Source organism: Lissotriton helveticus, chromosome 7, assembly GCF_964261635.1.
Source record: "Lissotriton helveticus chromosome 7, aLisHel1.1, whole genome shotgun sequence".
Taxonomy (NCBI): Eukaryota; Metazoa; Chordata; class Amphibia; order Caudata; family Salamandridae; genus Lissotriton; species Lissotriton helveticus.
Window position 1 is genome coordinate 236,258,401 of NC_136068.1, and position 12,528 is coordinate 236,270,928.

Sequence of the window (12,528 nt, forward strand, 5' to 3'; positions counted from 1 at the left end):
TCCATTGGTTTAAAATGGAACATACATTTACTTTTTTCTCTCTCACATGCAGGTGATAGTGCCTATGCAGTGCGTGACTTCATCCTAACACCATACTTAAATCCTGCAAATGCAGGTGAAAGATGGTACAACAGGGCACACCGGTCCACACGTGGGGTAATAGAACGTACCGTTGGAATATTAAAAAGCCGTTTCAGATGCATACACAAAAGTGGAGGAGCCTTGCAATACAATCCAGAAACATGTTGTAAAATTGTAACAGCATGTGCAATGCTGCATAACATGGCAATTCGCAAAGACACAGACATTGAAGTGAGTGACTCTGACTCATCTGATGATGATGATATCCCTCCACCAAGAATGGCAGTGGCAGAAGTTGGAGCAATTGCTGGCCGTCAAAGAAGGACAGAGATTACACGAAATTATTTTTAGGTAAGAAAAAATGATACTACAGACTCAGTTTTGTAATTGTTGTTTTAATTCACAACAGACAAACTATATTGCATTGCGTGTAAAACATTACTGGCTAATGTCGTAAAAGAAAATATCCAAACGTGTAACTGAAAGACTGCTTTCACAATGCATCAATGCTGAATAGATGACTATTCCAAAAGTTATTTTTTGCGCTGGCGGGTTGAAGCATGTTGCTCCTGTGAATGCATGGCTTTGTGTTCAGGTTCTGAAGTAGCACGCCTTCCACTTCTGCGTTGGCTCAATTGGTTAGTTGGGGTAGCGTTTCTACTGCTCCTACTGGAGTTGTCCTCACTTTCTGCAGAGCCTAGGAGAGCTCTTGCACCAGAGTTGGAGGTTTGCATGGTTTCCAACAATGATGTCATTTTGTCCACACTTTTCGCCACTTCACGTGTGCAGTCACTCAATTCGCGCTGCATGTTGATGCTGCGCCTGGAGAAATTGCTTGTGACTGAACAAAGCCTGTTGATTGCCTTGGTGTACGTATGCATCCATACATGTGCTGCCTGTGCAGCCCTGGTACGAGCATTTTCTGTTTGTACAAGGGTCTGGCAGAGTTTCTCAATTGATGCGGCCATGCATTCTTGATTTTTATTGGATTTCAATAGCTGCCTATTTATTGACCTAAGTGCCTTGTGTTGCAGGCAATGTACAGCAAGCATATCCTGCTCAAGGCCAGCACATACAGTGCCTCCTTCACTTGGTTCTCTGTTGCTCCTACATGCCTCCAGACGGAATGACCGTGCCCTCCTTGGTGTTTGTGGTTGCTCTTGTGAGTCCTGAGGGGACACTGAGACTGTCTCATTGGGAACGGGACCTCCATCTGAATTTCCTTCTTCTTCCATTGCTGGCAGAGGTGCAACATGTCTGCACTTCCTGTGCCTGTTTCTATTTTGAACAGGGGCATCAATGACTACTTGTTCTGTGTCTGACATCACATGTGGAGGAGAATTTTCCAAATCGATTTTTGCCCTGGAGTCACTTGTATGTTCTGTGGATGTAGAGTGTGAAAAATGAATTTGTGCTTCTTCAAAATAAATTGAATTAATTGCAAATAAAAACTTGCACTACACTGCTTTAGAAACCCAAAGTACTACTTGCATGGAAGACATGCGTTACTATGATGATAAGTGTGAATATCGTTATTGCACTACAACTCCCATGATGCATTGCTTAGTTCTGGTTTTACAGTGGAACTGGACTACTACTTATCTGACAATGAGTATGAGGACAGGACACACACACATTCATGACACACATTCATTGAACCAATTTGCATGCACCTTACCTTGTGTAGTTGTTGAAGGGTCTGAGCTATCAATGCTAGCCACTCCACTCACACTCTCTGGTAGCAGGGTTGATTCTATCAATTCCTCATGGGGTGTTGGTTGGTCCACAGAAGAAGTTCCACCACCTGTTTTGTTTGCCTCTTTGATTCTATCTGCCAGTCTCTCTTTTGATCTCAGTCTCATGTCGTACCATCTCTTTTTGATTTCTTCAATGGAGCGAGTGGTAGTTCCTACTGAATTCACTTTTTCCTGAATCTCCAGACAGATTTTCCTTTTCCTTGAGTCAGGAACTTTTAGTGATTTTTTTCCTAACAGATCCTCATGGTTACAAACCATTTCCTCTATGAGGATTTCTTGCTCCTTTTCTGAAAACCTTTGCTTCCTTTTTCTCTTTTCAGCTGTCATTTCCTCCTGTGCCTTCTGTGACTCCATTGCTCTCCAAACAGGTCTGCTCTGCCTCACAACACTCTTCCAACTGCCACTGGGTGTGGCTCTGGAAAGCAGGTGCAATCAATCACTGGAACTTCCTGGTTGTGATGTCATCAGACTGTTCCTGCATTGCATGATCCCGTTTTTGTGATTTTCTAATTTGCAAAATTCGCAAATTAAGGAATCGCATGGAAATCGCAATTTATTCTGCGATTTTTTAAAAATCGCACATTCATCGCAATTTCGATCATACATCCCATTTTGCGATTCCGAAATTGCGATTCGCAATAAATCGCAATTATGGACTCACAAAATGGAATGTTGATACATCTGCCCCTAAAACACTTATTAGATTCATGGTACAAAAAATAAACTAGTCTCCATCCAACCGATCACATTAAGTGAAAAGAAATAAACAAATAAAAGGCACATTGCCAATTAACAAACAGCATAAAAGAGCAATGAAATTGCACAGCAAAATATTTCATTAAAAATACAGAAAAAGTAAGTTTAACAATCAAGAAAGCTGTTAGTTTTCTTGATTAATAAAATATAAAATATAAAAATACGTTAATGGAAAACTATAATTATTTTTATATAATAAATAATTAAAACTAAGCTACATGTTTTTTCTCTAAATTACAGATGCATTCAATAGAAGAAGAAAACACAGCAAAATTGAAACGAAAATAGACACAGGATCCAAATTACTGAAAGTTAAAAAAGAATTCCACTGCAGACGTATATTTAGCAACAGACGTAAAAATGAAATAAAAATAACGCTTTAACAAGCTAGAAAATAAAATAAAACAAACAACCGCGACTCAAATTTTAGATTTAAAAGTAAACCAACACAGCTTAAGGATTTGTTGTCTACACAGACTGCAACAAATAGGAACTTTGCCAAAAACAACATCAAACAGACCTGAAATAATAAAGGTTTACTGATATAATGAAGTAAAAACAACATCCAGAACTTAAGTTAAAATGTGCACCTGCAATGTAAAAATCTTAAAATTACTATAACTTTTCCTGATATTTAAAATTAATGTTTGGTTTCCATTCTCTTAATCCCACAGATAAACTGTTGGAAATAGCACACTACATCACATAATGAATAGGAAGCTGATATTAAATTAAAGAGGATTTACCTATAGTAAGAAGAGCACCACTAGTGATAAAGCACACGGGAAATGCACCACATATTATTCAGACACATGCTATGGCAGGACTAAACTAAAGATAAAACACTTTAACGTGTTATTGAAAATATGCATTGCCCTAATATTACTAAAATAGAAGTCTAAAATATTTGATTGGACCTAACAAAGGCAAGTACAAGCTCACGATAGCTTACAGGAACAATACCTAAAAATATTATACCAAACATTCCTGAATAAACAACAGGCAAATTCCTTGAAATAACAATCATAAAATGATGAATTGGTAGAACACATAGACCAATCAGAGAAGGGCCAGTAGGATCTAACAAATAAGCAGTAATAGACATATTGTAAAACATACTAATCACACATAAAAAATACACCTTTTCACTATATGACAACAAAAAAACAAGTCATTTTAAAGTAGTGCCCTCAACCATGCAGTCAAACAGTTCACACAACCAGCTGCGCAGTCTTCTGGCGTCGCAGCACACCAAAGAGGCACTCGGCCTCTTTGGTGGGGCCCGATGATGAAGCATGACACTGACTAGGTCGGTGTGTGAGGGATTTCTTCTCCACCCAAATAGGGTGTGAGTTCCACTAGTTGTTTCGCTCCATCTACGTGGCTTTTTGATACTTCAACCTCTCTTTTTTTGTTTATCTGCGTCAAACATATGCACCACATAGTGAATTGCAATATATAAACATCCCATTAGTGTATGTACTTTTACCTAATAGGCAAAATGAAGCTCGTAATAAAACACTACCACATGTTGAACATCACACTAACAAACATAACACAAAATGAATCACTGTGTATTTAGGACAGGCAATCATTTTGACCGTACTTAAAATATTCACACACTGCAATTCAGAGGTACAACAACCATTTTTACAAGAGCATATGGAGACACACCCTAAAGTCCACCTTAAGCACAAAATATTCAACTAAGCTAGAATGTGTGCACAAAATAGAAAAGTGTATAGCTTTAGCATAATCCCTTTAACAGAAGTCACTGAATATTAAGACATGCTAATTCAATGCCCCTATTAAGAATAATGTGAAACCAAATTAGCTACTATAATGGGTTATTTTGAGGATTCTTGGGTTCGTAACCTTCACCTATCATGCCAACTCAAGTATAACATTCATTGGCGGCATATCTATGACAGCGTTAATTCCCAAGAAGCAAAAACAAATAATACAGTGGAATGATGGCTCAACTCCTTCAAATGAACATTTGGAAGAAGCCGCAATACACTCTGCCAATTTTTATGAATCGTAAAACAACGAACAAAGCTGCCAGGAGCTAATATTGGAACAATGTCTAACCCAACTCAAACCAAATGTCTCCAAGCTAAACAAAAGCATTAACTCCTATAGGTCGAATTATGACTCTCTACTAACACCCCAGGCCTACCATATATAGACTCAATAGCAAGAACACTACTTTACAGCACCATGTAGCCTGCCTAAAAAAACCTACTTCATTAATTTTCATTTGTAAATATTAATAAAGCAAATTTTAAATAGCAACAGGAATAAAAGTTTATTAAAAAGACAAAAGCTACAATTATAATTAACATTTATTTTCAGAAATATTTAAATATCTATAAATACAGAAGGCAACACAACGAACATTACTTTAATGAAACAAAGACGTATCCAAAAACTATAAAAATATGCTAGTACCATAAAAACCATACATATATCGAAAATAAATTAAGAACTATAACATAAAAATTAACATTTTCCACACAATAACTTAAATAAATAAAATAGGATAACAATTACGATTTGATAGCTGAAGTGCTGGTCAGTAAAACAATTATGCAAGAAATCAAACCACAAAAAATGTTGATAAAAAAAGAACCCAACACCAAAGCAAAAACAAACTATAGAATAACAAAATATCCAGAACATGGCCAATAATCTAAAGAAATCATCCAAACCCTGGAAAAAAATTAAAATAAATGAGTAAACAATGGAGGAAAACTGAAAAAATTAAGGACAAAGTAAAAAAAAAAAGAATTTGTTAAGAACTAACCAGGTCTTTCTCCTCAAATTAAAACAAAAACTGCAATCAGGATACAAATATAGGCTGATGTTTGAAAATAAAAACCTATAAAGGAAAGGTTATATAAACCCACCCATAAACCCAAGCCTAGTACAATGCCAAGCACTGTTAAAATACATTTAAATCAATCTTATAGAATACAATTAAAGATTAAGTTTCACAATAAAGTCTACCACAATACTGTAACCTAACACATACAAATAAAAAATTAAACACTACAACAATGATAAGTACTAGCCCCACTAAGGGCCTCATTACGATGGTAGACGGACTGCAGTCCGTCCGCCATTGTTTCGGATCCCCACAATCCAAATTGCAATACGACCGCCACCGTGCAGTCAAATTTACCATACTTTACATTGTGGAGGGTACTGCTGGCTGCAGCACCCGCTGAAATGTAAATAAGGCACTGTTTACATTCACCTGCACTATGTGGCAGGCACTATGCCGGGCCTGCGACATGGTGCATGGAAATGGTGCCCCCCAACCCCCAAAAGAAGGTGCCTGGGCTGAAGGGGGCCTGCTATGGGCCCCCAAGTTCCCTTACCACCAACTTGTTCATGAACAGGCAGGAGAAAAGGGATATCATTATCCAGACGGTGGTGCCTGACAGGCACCACAGCCATGATGGGCAATGCAGCAGCTCCGACAGGCGGTCAGAAAATAACCGCCTGTCAGAACCATGGCAGTTGGTGTTTCCGACCGCCACGATTCTGCCTGCCATAGTAATCTGGCGAGTGGAAACCCGCAGTACAGTGGCGGAAGGCTTCCTGCCGCCATCGTAATCAGACCCTTAGTATTAAAATCTCCACACTACCACTAAACCCTTATAAAATAAGTCTTAAATTGTCCTATATGAACCTGGAATCAGCAACAGGAAACACTGACCATAAGTTCCAGAAACAGTCCAAAATGACAAACACCACAAAAATAAGGAAATTTGAAAAAAATGCCAGAAAATGTAAAATAAAAAAGATTTTTATCCTATAGAACTCAATGTTTAATGTATTAATGTTTCTATAATTTGTTTCATTTTATTTCAAAACTGTATTCAGCATTAAACAAAACAGCCATAAAAGTACATTGACATACTTAAAATATATGTCATGAAAAGCATTTAAAACAAGCCATTACTATCTTCCAGTCATTTATAACAATAATAATAAAAAGAGCAACTTTAAAATACACATGATGTTTGTGAAGTGCCAATAGGTATTCCAATGCAGCTTTAAAATATCTGATGTTCTGTGCCAGTAACATAGGCTTCTGAAAAAAGTACCTTAGATTTTATAAAAGCTGCAAAAGAGTGCAGGGTGCTTTGTTTACCCATACCATCACAAGGGGAAGACGTCATGGCAGAGGGGCCGGATTTCATTTTGTGGAAAGTGACCAAATGATGGGCTGTGCCAAATCTAAATCTGTTTAGAACATAGCGATGTTGGGTATTAGTAACACACGAAAGGTATATTTGACAGTCTTCCCTGTGCTAAATAACGAATACAGGGCATACACAAAAAATAGTCCAGGGTTAAACAGCCTAAAATGATAGAATTGGTAAAACTGGTTTCTTCTTTTGACCAAATCGAGAACCAGAGTGATAAATGTTTTATTTGGAGTAGGTCCTCCAAATACTGAATTCCAGCCTCCTTATGAGTGATCAGGGTCGAGGAACAGAGGGTTTCCTCCACTTGTAGATGGTTACTGGGGGTGTAACCCCACAAACCTGCTCCACAAGTTACTGTTGACACCCCTCTCACCTTATGTAGCTCAACAATTTTTTAACGGGTCGACTACCCAACCTGAATGCGAACCTACAAATTCCACAACAATTCCTACTCAGTTTGGATTTAGCATTTGAGACCTGCCGTGCCCATGCACCATTTCTTATAAATAAGGCCCCTAGGTAACAAAAGGAAGTAACATTGGGGAATCACCCAAAATGAAGGATCTATATTTTTTGGGTTTACTCCCACAAATCATCAAGTAAGTTTTAGTTTTGCTAATTAACATTTTTTTCCTAAGTCAAATATTTCAAATTTAGCTTTATTCGATTTTGTTTGATAAAAAAAATCATAAAAGCATACAAGTACATTTTATACAGCAAGTCTAAAAACTTGTCCCCAACGAAGTTTTTATGAGACTCTATAAAACAGTTTTCCAGATGATAAGAGTCAATGATGAAGTTACAGCCGTTGACCTCATGTAAAAACATATGCAAAAGTTAAAACATGTACGGGTTACATCATGGAATTTCTATATTTCATCACTGACATTAAAAAACGTGAAACGACAAAGATGACATGCACCTCATCTAACAAAAGTAATTTGTAGTAAGCGTCTTTGCATGTTCTTATGCCCCAGTGTTTTAGAAGAGGTAATAGATACAATTTCCTTGGGGCAGAATACAGATTGCAAAAGAACATAATATGAATATTACTTTGTGATGAGTGATCATCGCATGGGCAAATTAGAATCGAAGCAGTCCAGTCATTTTGTTTAGGGAAAGTGACCATACGGAAAAAGGTGCCAAGGCGCAGCCTGGTGAGAAGCATACGAGGATAAGGTGCAGTTTCGGTCCTAAGGTACAATTGCAAACCTTCGGTGGGAGTAATTCTTTGGTAGCTCAAGGTGGTATTTTTGAGTTTCTCTGCATCCCATCTAACACCTTCCAGGTGGATAATTAAAAGTTTTTTGAGAGACGACCTAGACAAATTTTCAAGGGACTCTGGGTCATCATAGTATTCGGGACGACCAATCTTGGCAAACATCAACCGGACATGTCGCAACCATTTAATTTTGGGTGCGACATCCAAGCTCATGCAATCCCTGATTAGATCTCTGTTAAATTGGCATTCCCTGGTAGTCCAAATGTTGTGCCAAAGCAAACATGGTGACAGCTTTATGAAGTCACTAAGGTATTTGAGGCCAGTCTCAATATGAGTAATAAAAGTTGAAGTAGATTTGCTCACCCCCAATAAGTAACGAATAAAAAGATTCTCGCAAATTTGGAGTGAGGACACGTCTTCAAAGCCCCATAAACCTGCTCCATAAGTGACTGTCGCTAAACACTTGGCTTGGTAAATCTGTATCATCTCAGCAATCGGCTTGCCCCCAATTTTCACTGCAAAAGTTCTCAGGGCACCAATAGCACGGGTAAAGGCAAGCCTCCTAGCCGATACTGCATGTTTCCAGGCTCCTTTTCTCTCGAAGACAACGCCTAGATAACAAAAAGTGTCTGTGGTCTCAATTCTTTGCTCGTCAAGGTATATCGAACATTGCGGCCTTTTACTCTTTTGGGTGCACGGCATGGAGAAAGTTTTTGAGATGTTCACTTTCAAATTTCTATTCCCCATGTAGGACGAGAATTCTCTTACCGCTCTCTGCAACCCTACCCTAGTCCTGGACATAATAGCCGCATCATCGGCGTATAATAGGATGGGTACAGGCCTACCATTGACCGCTGGGTAGTCATTCTGGAGATTTGTTAGATGTTCTACAACAGAATTAATATAAAAACTAAATAGAAGGGGCGCGAGTATACAACCTTGCCTAACCCCTCTATTTATGGGGAATTTCTGGGTACATTGCCCCTGGGTCCCGAACCTCACCCTGGCACCAGCATCTCTATAAAGCTCTTTGATAAAAACCACTATGGTGGGATCCACCCCAATGAGCTCCAATGTTGACCAGAGCTGCAGATGATCCACACAATCAAATGCTGAGCTAAGGTCAACGAATGTAACAAACAAATCCCCTTTTTTAGCCTCAGTATATTTGGACATTAATAACGACAGATTTAGGCATTGCTCCTGGGTGCCCAATCCCTTTCGGAATCCATATTGGAATTCCGAAATAACCTTATTTTCTGTCTCCCAGTGCTGGATCCTCTTTAGGACTATCCTTCCTGCAATTTTCATAAGGCCGTCTAGTAAGGATATGGGACGGTAGCAAGCCGGGTCGTCCCTGTTTCCCTTTTTAAAAATGGGGACTACAATGGCATCTGACCAGGTCTTAATTAAACCGCATTTGTTTCCCATATTCAGAACGTTGGTTAAGAGGGGAGCCCAGAATTCCAAGTTTGTTTTATAGGCATCCACTGGTGTGTGATCCGGACCCGGAGCTTTCCCTGAAGGACTTTCCCTAATTGCATTTTCGACTTCTAGGGTGGTAAAGACCAGATTAATTGGATACGGCGAAACTAGGGGATCGCTTTGTTGATAATCTCGCGTGAAGTTGTTCGAGGATGCAAGTACCTTTTGTTGGTTCATGCTGTTCCCCTGTCTGTTGGTGTAGAGTTTCCCGTAATATTCAACCCAGAGCTCTGCTGTAATTGCTACATCTATGCAATTATCAGTATGTATTGGGTTGTATACTGATCTTATCACTTTCCAGAAAAGGTTGGTGTCCTTATTCCTGGCCGCTTCTCCCAGTGCCTCCCAGGCCTCCTTTTTCATGGTTGCTTTTCGGAGGTTAATTTCTCTCTTGTACTCTCGTCTAGCCTCAGAGATTTGGGCCCTATTTTTCGGGATTGCGTTTAAAACTTTCTTCAAGTTCTTTAAGGCGGCTGTGCACCTAGAATCAAACCACCTGGATGCACATCTCCCCTTCTTTTTGTGACTCTTAGTTAAAACGCCTTTTATGTACTCCTGTATATTGGTAAAAGCTGCCATAATCGCCTTAGGTTCCGCATCTTCTTCTAAGCAGACAAATATGTCTTCAAGGCAGGATAATATTAATTTGTGGAAGAAGATGGTGGGGTTCAATTTCTCCCACTTTAACACATAGCCGTTTATCTTTGCTAAGGTGACCTCCAATGGGTACAGTGAGCCGCTAGGTTCCTTTAGTTTCTCTACTTGGAGCCTAACCCCAAAGGTAATAGGGTAATGGTCACTCATTGGATCTTCCCCTATCTCCCAAAAGGTTATAAAGTTGGGCGAGGTGGGGGATATCAGTGCAAAGTCAATTATGGATTCACAACCTCTTCCATTATATGTTGGGGCAAAGGGAACTGGGGGAGAGCATGCCTGATTAACGAAGGTGAGGTCAAAAGCAAACATAATACTGTTAAGGAGAGACCCCAGTTTGGTGTGTGAGAAGTGAAAAGGGCCGTCCTCCTCACGATCTGCAAGGCCGCACAAACCTAACTCAGAAAGTGGGCAGATAGCACAGTTAAAATCTCCCACCCAAATAACTGTATGGTCTCCCGCGTTTTGGTCCCTCACTTTATGGATACGGTTTAACATTTTATTTAAGATGGATTCCATCTCATTTGGTGGCATATTGTTATAGAAATTCACCAGTATGACCTTTTGTGTGGTGCCCCATTTAAAAGAAAGGATTTGAAAATATTGGTCAGAGTGAAAATTATGCACTTTTATATCCCCCACATTCGAAACGTATATACAGAGACCCCCTTTATTGCGGCCCTGAATGGCGGGAGCAGCGGGTGTATGGAACGTTCGATACCCCATGATGTGCCTTTCTTCTACCAGCCAGGTTTCTTGCAGGCAAAGTATGCCATGCTTGTGGACCGTCTCCAACCAGGGTATGTGCTTGATCTTGTTGCCCAGTCCTGCTACATTCCAGGACAATAATGAGTGTTTCAGTTCACTGTCTACCTGAGATATGTGGCCCTCACTCTCTATTAACTGTATGTGACCCTCACTCTCTATTAACTCTACCTGATCTTGAAAATGTGGCCTGCCTAGATGTTGTATGGCTCGGACAGGGGGAGGGTGCTGGGCGGAAGTGGTTGGAACCACCATCAAATGGGTCAAGTTCTTAACAATGGGTGGCGATGTATTGCTATTAGTGTCAGTCATTGTGTGGTCTTGCTCACTTGATCGGGGTGTTTGATCGAGTATTCCCAGTCAATCCACCTGATCTAAGCATCCAAACCTATTCATGGTGTGTACACCTTCCCACCAATTGGTGGGTTGCCATCCCTGCACCTGACCCTTCCATCTGTGGTTGTGGATTGTGGTCCAAGCCCCAGGGTGCTCTACTGGCTGTTTTGGAGGGTAGAAAAAGGTTAGGGGTTTGGCGACAATGATTTGTTCGGTCACGTATTGGTCCCATGTGGTAATGAGATGGGCTGTATGAGGGTCTGCAAAAGACATAACGATACAGTCTCCTGGTATCGATTTGTGAGTACGGCCCACCCAAGGGACTCTCCTGACCATTAGTACCCTACTCTTATTGGTGTGATGGATCTGCCTATTGGTATTTAACCAGTGGATCACTTTATTTTTTAAGGACCACTGGGTTTCAACAATATCGGGGGCAAGCGGAGGTACCCCTGCCAAGATAACCACATAGGGCCCAGCCTCAGGGGGAAGATCAATATAGCCTCCGCGGAAGTTCTGGTGATTTGGGTGTAAATTTGGTGTACGCTCTAAGAGAGGAGTGATGGAATTATTCGCCTTCTGGTCGGCTCTAGGAGGGGGTTTGGGCTGAAGATGTTTTTTAGGGGGTTTTTCCTCTATTTTTGGGAGGTTGGCCGCGACATTTGCAAGTGTCCTAGGTTTAGGAATTGGAGTAGGCTTGGATAACGGGGGGGGTAAGGGTGCAAGAAGAATCGAGGGGGCAGGAGGAACCTCCTTAGGCGCTGTAGCTGCTTTAGTGCCAATGTTAGAGGCTGGAGCAGGTTGGGTACCAGCATTTCTAGCCAGAGGTGGACTCTCGTTAATATGGGGATGTGTTGCTTCCAGCTGTTTTAGGCTAAGCGTGGCCAGGGATACTAACGTTTTATCCATCTCAAGTAAGTGATTCTCAATACGTGACAGTCTGAGTTCGAAGGGTGTCAATAGTTGTTTTAAAGTGACCCAGACTGTCTGGAGAAAGTCTTCATCATCACCCACTTTATCCTTGTCCCTCTCTGTCTTGTTTAGCCCTCCCAGTGTTGAATTATCTGCAAGGATAATGGGATTCTCTACCGCAGGAACCGTGGTGAGGTTACTATCACCCCCTATTTGATGGATAGCTGGGGGTGGTGTTTGTTTAGGATCCCCTGCGTTGGATAATGGTCTTCTATGGTTGAAAAACTGCTGCCTTGCAGCTTTGGCTTTAGCTTTCTTACGAGCATAGGCAGATTTTACA